This window comes from Arachis hypogaea, chromosome 3 (assembly GCF_003086295.3).
Source record: "Arachis hypogaea cultivar Tifrunner chromosome 3, arahy.Tifrunner.gnm2.J5K5, whole genome shotgun sequence".
Classification (NCBI taxonomy): domain Eukaryota; kingdom Viridiplantae; phylum Streptophyta; class Magnoliopsida; order Fabales; family Fabaceae; genus Arachis; species Arachis hypogaea.
In genome coordinates this window covers 37854999-37862217 of record NC_092038.1, presented here as the reverse complement: position 1 = coordinate 37862217, position 7219 = coordinate 37854999, and the positions used below count along the sequence as shown (strand labels likewise).

General features: G+C 34.9%; 1 non-coding gene across 1 annotated transcript; it reads right to left on the bottom strand.

Moving 5' to 3' along the window:
• Positions 1–4724: 4724 nt before the first annotated feature.
• On the bottom strand, positions 4725–4828 carry LOC112793095 (small nucleolar RNA R71). The gene has a single exon (XR_003197803.1). It is a non-coding gene; the product is annotated as a small nucleolar RNA R71 (small nucleolar RNA).
• Between the last annotated feature and the right edge of the window lie 2391 nt (positions 4829–7219).

The window sequence follows — 7219 nt, the reverse complement described above, 5'->3', positions numbered from 1 at the left end:
TAAATACAATTTATTATAATAAATTAATTATATCAATTAATTAATTTGATTAGATATTTAAATATTATATTATTTATTATCATTTATATTGATTTAGTAGCTTTTTTCAATTTATTTTTTAATATTTTGATAATATTTTTTGTTTATTTCTTTTCATTTATTAAACCAAATTAATTATACCAATCATGTGTATTAATTAATTAATTTAATTAATTTATTAATCATTAAAATAATAAATCTATGAATAAAATAAGCAATTGAGATATTTTTAACTAATAATTAAATTAAATTAAATTTATATATTGAATCAAATTTAAATCATGTGAACTAAAGACTAAACCAAAAAAGATTATTTCTTACTTATTCAAATTGAATGCAATAAATATAAATTAATTTTGTTAAATAATCATGGTCTTCTGGTCTTCTATGTAACGACCCAACTTCTAGCACGTCATGATCGTACCAAAAGTAAGGTGTTATTAATCTAATTCATTTATTATCTATTTAATATATTTAGCCTTTACACATTAATTTATGGATAGTTTTTCTAAAAAGTTAAAACTTTTTCATCTTACAATAACAAATAATACATATTCACGTACTTAATATTAATAATACATTATAGTATTACATATAAAACCAATTACAAAATTTACCCCTCTGAATAAAACTTCAACTAATAAGGCGAGGGAAAAATAAATTCTAACAACTTAACTCGCATACAAATCCTTCTATGCTTCTGCAGCTTCACAATAAACTTTCGTACCTATAGCTAAAAGGGGTGCAAAGAGGGAATAAGAATTGGAGAGTCTTTATTAGGGTCGAGTTAGCAGTTAAGTTCATTTTATTCTTTATTATACAGTAAATAAGCAATAGAACATATACAACTTCAACAAACAAAGAATAGAAAAGCAATCAACCAAAAGTGCACACACCTTCACAGAAATACACAATGATGAGCAGATAATTTATACGTTTTTTGACATTGTTTTTAGGTAGTTTTTAGTAGGATCTAGCTACTTTTAGGGATGATTTTATTAGTTTTTATGCAAAATTCACATTTTTGGACTCTACTATGAGTTTGTGTTTTTCTGTGATTTCAGGTATTTTCTGGCTAAAATTGAGGGACCTGAGCAAAAATCTGATAAGAGGTTAAAAAAGGACTACAGATGCTGTTGGATTCTGACCTCTCTGCACTCGTAATGGATTTTCTGGAGCTACAGAACTCCAAATGGCGCGCTCTCAATTGCGTTGGAAAGTAGACATCCAGGGCTTTCCAACAATAGATAATAGTCTATACTTTATTCGAGTTTAGACGACTCAAACTGGCGTTCAACGCCAGTTCCATGCTGCATTCTGGAGTAAAACGCCAGAAACACGTCACAAACCAAAGTTAAACGCCAAAAACACGTTACAACTTGGAGTTTAACTCCAAGAGAAGTCTCTGCACATGTAAAGCTCAAGCTCAACCCAAGCACACACCAAAGTGGGCCTCGGAAGTGGATTTCTGCACTTAGACTTATTTCTGTAACCCTAGTAACTAGTTTAGTATAAATAGAACTTTTTACTATTGTATTAGACATCTTTTGATCATCTTTGGATGATCTTTTGATCATCTTTGGACGTTTAGTTCTTAGACCTTGGGGGCTGGCCTCACGGCCATGCTTGAACCTTTATCACTTATGTATCTTCAACGGTGGAGTTTCTACACACCATAGATTAAGGTGTGGAGCTCTGCTGTTCCTCGAGTATAATGGCAATTACTATTGGTTTTTATTCAATTCATTCTTATTCTTATTCTAAGATATTCATTCGCACTTCAACCTGATGAATGTGATGATCCGTGACACTCATCACCACTCTCACTTATAAACACATGCCTGCAAACACTTCCGTTCTACGTGCGAAAGCTAGAGTGTGTATCTCTTGAATTCCTGGTCCACGACACATGGTTGCCTCTCCTGATAACAGAGCCTGCTATTCCGTAAGATCAGAGTCTTCGTGGTATAAGCTAGAATTATTGGCGGCCATTCCTAAGATCCGAAAAGTCTAAACCTTGTCTGTGGTATTCCGAGTAGGATCTGAGATGGGATGACTGTGACGAGATTCAAACTCGCGAGTGTTGGGCGTAGTGACAGACGTAAAAGAATCACTGGATTCTATTCCAACATGATCGAGAACCGACAGATGATTAGCCGTGCGGTGACAACGCACCTGGACCATTTTCACTGAGAGGACGGACGGTAGCCATTAACAACAGTGATCCCCCAACATACAACTTGCCATGGAAAGGAGTAAGAATGATTGGATGAAAGTAGTAGGAAAGCAGAGATTCAGAAGGAACACAGTATCTTCATGCGCTTATCTGAAATTCCCACCAATGAATTACATAAGTATCTATATCTCTATTTTATGCTTTATTTATCTTTATATTCGAAAACCATTATAACCATTAGAATCCGCCTGACTGAGATTTACAAGATGACTATAGCTTGCTTCAAGCCGACAATCTCCGTGGGATTGACCCTTACTCACATAAGGTTTATTACTTGGACGATCCAGTGCACTTGTTGGTTAGTTATGCGAAGGTGTGAAAAATAGTGATATTACAATTGTGCATACCAAGTTGTTGGCGCCATTGAGATCACAATTTCGTGCACCAAGTTTTTGGCGCCGTTGCCGGGGATTGTTTGAGTTTGGACAATTGACGGTTCATCTTGTTGCTCAGATTAGGTAATTTTCTTCTTATTTTTTTTTTTCCAAAAAGTTTTCAAAAAATTTTCAAAAATTTTTTCTTTGTTTTCGTTTTTCAAAAAAATAATTTTCAAAAAAAAATATACAAAAAAATTATAAAATCATAAAATCAAAAATATTTTGTGTTTCTTGTTTGAGTCTAGAGTCAATTTTTAAGTTTGGTGTCAATTGCATATTTTTACTTTTTTTCTCAAAAATATTTTCGAAAGACTCATGCATGGTGTTCTTCATAATCTTTAAGTTGTTCTTGGTAAGTCTTCTTGTTTGATCTTTATATTTTCTTGTTTTGTGTCTTTTGTTATTTTTCATATGCATTTTTTAATCCATAGTTTCTAAACATTGAAATTTTCTAAGTTTGGTGTCTTGCATGTTTTTCTTGTCTTGAAAATTTTTCAAAAAAAATGTCTTGATGTTCATCTTGATCTTCAAAGTGTTCTTGGTGTTCATCTTGATATTCATAGTGTTCTTGCATGCATCATGTGTTTTGATTCATAATTTTCATATTGTGAGTCATTTTTGTATTTTTCTCTCTCATCATTAAAAATTAAAAAAATAAAAAATATCTTTTCCTTGTTCTACTAATAATTTTCGAAATCTTTGGGTTGACTTAGTCAAAATTTTTTAAAATAAGTTGTTTCTTGTTAGTCAAGTCAAGATTTCAATTTCAAAAATTTATCTTTTAAAAAATCAAATATTTTTCATTTTTTTTAGTTTCGAAAATTTTAAAATTGATTTTCAAAATCTTTTTCTTATCTTTATTTCATGATTTTCGAAAACTTTACTAACGATTAATGTGATTGATTAAAAAATTTAAAGTTTGTTACTTTCTTGTTAAGAAAGGTTCAATCTTTAAATTCTAGAATCATATCTTTTAGTTTCCTGTTAGTCAAGTAATCAATTTTAATTTTAAAAATCAAATCTTTTTTTCAACCATATCTTTTCAATCATATCTTTTCAAATCATATCTTTTTCAAAATCAATTTCAAAAATCTTTTCTAACTTCCTATCTTTTTTATTTTCAAATCTTTTTTAACTAACTAATTAACTTTTTGTTTGTTTCTTATCTTTTTCAAAACCAACTAACTAGTTTTCTCTCTCTAATTTTTCAAAAATCACCTTCCTCTTTTTCAAAAATCTATTTTAATTAAATAATTTTTTCAAATTTTAATTTTAATTTTATTTCTTCTCTTAATTTTTGAAAATCACTAACCTTTTTTTTTCAAAAATAATTTTCGAAATTCTCTCCCTCTCATCTCTTTCTATTTATTTTATTTATTTACTAACATTTCTCTTCATCTTAAAATTCGAACCCTCTCTTCTCCTCTATGTTCAAATTTTTCTCTTCTTCATTCTTATCTTCTTTTCTTCTACTCACATAAAGGAATCTCTATACTGTGACATAGAGGATTCCTCTTCTTTTCTGTTCTCTTCTTTTTCATATGAGCAAGAGCAAGGACAAGGACATTCTTGTTGAAGCAAATCCTGAACCTGAAAGAACTCTGAAGAGGAAGCTAAGAGAAGCTAAAGCACAACAATCCAGAGAAAACCTTACAGAGAATCTCGAAAAAGAAAGAGACATGGCCGAACCCAACAATAATGCAAGGAGGATGCTTGGTGATTATACTACACCTACTTCCAATTTTCATGGAAGAAGCATCTCAATCCCTGCCATTGGAGCAAACAATTTTGAGCTGAAGCCTCAACTAGTTTCTCTAATGCAACAGAACTGCAAGTTTCATGGACTTCCATCAGAAGATCCCTATTAGTTTTTAACTGAGTTCTTGCAGATCTGTGATTCTGTTAAGACTAATGGAGTAGATCTTGAAGTCTACAAGCTCATGCTTTTCCCTTTTGCTGTAAGAGACAGAGCTAGAACATGGTTGGACTCACAACCTAAAGATAGCCTGGACTCTTGGGATAAGGTGGTCACGGCCTTCTTGGCCAAGTTCTTTCCTCCTCAAAAGCTGAGCAAGCTTAGAGTGGATGTTCAGACCTTCAGGCAAAAAGATGGTGAATCTCTCTATGAAGCTTGGGAAAGATACAAGCAGTTGACCAAAAAGTGTCCTTCTGGCATGCTTTCAGATTAGACCATTTTGGATATATTCTATGATGGTCTATCTGAGTTCTCTAAGATGTCACTGGACCATTCTGCAGGTGGATCCATTCACCTAAAGAAAATACCTGCAGAAGCTCAAGAACTCATTGATATGGTTGCAAATAACGAATTCATGTACACCTCTGAGAGGAATTCTGTGAGTAATGGGACGCCTCAGAAGAAGGGAGTTCTTGAAATTGATGCTCTGAATGCCATACTGGCTCGGAACAAAATGTTGACTCAGCAAGTCAACATGATTTTCTCAGAGTCTGAATGGATTGCAAAATGCATCCAACAATACTAAAGAAGCATCTTCTGAAGAAGAAGCTTATGATCCTGAGAACCCTGCAATGGCAAAGGTGAATTACATGGGTGAAGTCTATGGAAACACCTATAATCCCTCATGGAGAAATCATCTAAATTTCTCATAGAAGGATCAACAAAAACCCCAACAAGGCTTTAATAATGGTGGAAGAAACATGTTTAGCACTAGCAAGCCTTTTCCATCATCTTCTCAGCAACAGACAGAGAATTCTAAGCAGAGCCCCTCTAGCTTAGCAAATATAGTCTCTGATCTATCTAAGGCCACTTTAAGTTTCATGAATGAAACAAGGTCCTCCATTAGAAACTTGGAGGTACAAGTGGGTCAGCTGAGTAAGAAAATCACTGAAACTCCTCCTAGTACTCTCCCAAGCAATACAGAAGAGAATCCAAAAAGAGAGTGCAAGGCCATTGATATAATCAAAATGGCCGAATCCAAAGAGGAAGGGGAAGACGTGAATCCCAATGAGGAAGACCTCATGGGACGTCCTCCAGACAGAAAGAAGTTCCCTATTGAGGACCTAAAGGAATTTGAGGCTCATATAGAGATCATAGAGATTCCATTAAACTTCCTTCTGCCATTCATGAGCTCTGAGAACTATTCTTCCTTTGAAGAGGATGAAGATGTAACTGAAGAGCAAGTTGCGCAATATCTAGGAGCCATCATGAAGCTGAATGCCAAGTTGTTTGGTAATGAGACTTGGGAAGATGAACCTCCCTTGCTCATTAGTGAACTAAATACACGGGTTCAACAAACTTTACCTTAAAAGAAACAAGATCATGGTAAATTCTTAATACCCTGTACCATAGGCACCATGACCTTTGAGAAGGCTCTGTGTGACCTGGGGTCAAGTATAAATCTTATGCCACTCTCTGTAATGGAGAAACTGTGGATCTTTGAGGTACAAGCTGCAAGAATCTCATTAGAAATGGTAGACAAGTCAATAAAACAAGCTTATGGATTGGTAGAGGACGTGTTAGTGAAGGTTAAAGGCCTTTACATCCCTCCCGATTTCATAATCCTAGACACTGGGAAGGATGAGGATGAATGTATCATCCTTGGAAGACCCTTCCTAGCCACAGCAGGAGCTGTGATTGATGTTGACAGAGGAGAGCTAGTCCTTCAATTGAATGGGGACTACTTTGTGTTTAAAGCTCAAGGATATTCCTCTGCAACCATGGAGAGGAAGCATGAAAAGCTTCTCTCAATACAGAGTCAAACAAAGCCCCTACAATCAAACTCTAAGTTTGGTGTTGGGAGGCCACAACCAAACTCCAAGTTTGGTGTTAAACCCCCACATTCAAACTCTAAGTTTGGTGTTGGGAGGTCCCAACAATGCTCTGAACATCTGTGAAGCTCCATGAGAGCTCACTGTCAAGCTATTGACATTAAAGAAGCGCTTATTGGGAGGCAACCCAATTTTTATTTATCTATATTTCTATTATTATTTTATGTTTTATTAGGTTTATGATCATGTGAAGTCACAAAAAAATTACAAAAATTAAAAACAAAATAAAAAATAGCAAAAGAAAAAGCACACCCTGGAGGAAGAGCTGTCTGGCGTTTAAACGCCAGAAACAAGCATCTGTCTGGCGTTTAACGCCAGAAACAAGCACCAAGCTAGCGTTTAACACCAGAAACAAGCATCAGGCTGGCGTTTAAACGCCAGAAACAAGCTACATCTGGGCGTTTAATGCCAGAAACAAGCATCAATCTAGCGTTAAACGCCAAGATTGCATACAAAGGGCGTTTTACACGCCTAAAAGGTGCAGGGATGAGAAATCCTTGACACCTCAAGATCTGTGGACCCCACAGGATCACCTCAAGATCTGTGGACCCCACAGGATCCCCACCTACCCCACTTCTCTCTTCTTCACACAATCCAATAACACTATACCCTTCACCAATCACCTCAATCTCTCTTCCCCATTACCCCTTCACCAATCACATCCATCCACTCTTCCCGATAAACTCCACCTACCTTCAAATTCAAAATCTCTTTCCCACCCAAACCCACCCTAAATGACCAAACCTAAACCCCTCTCCCT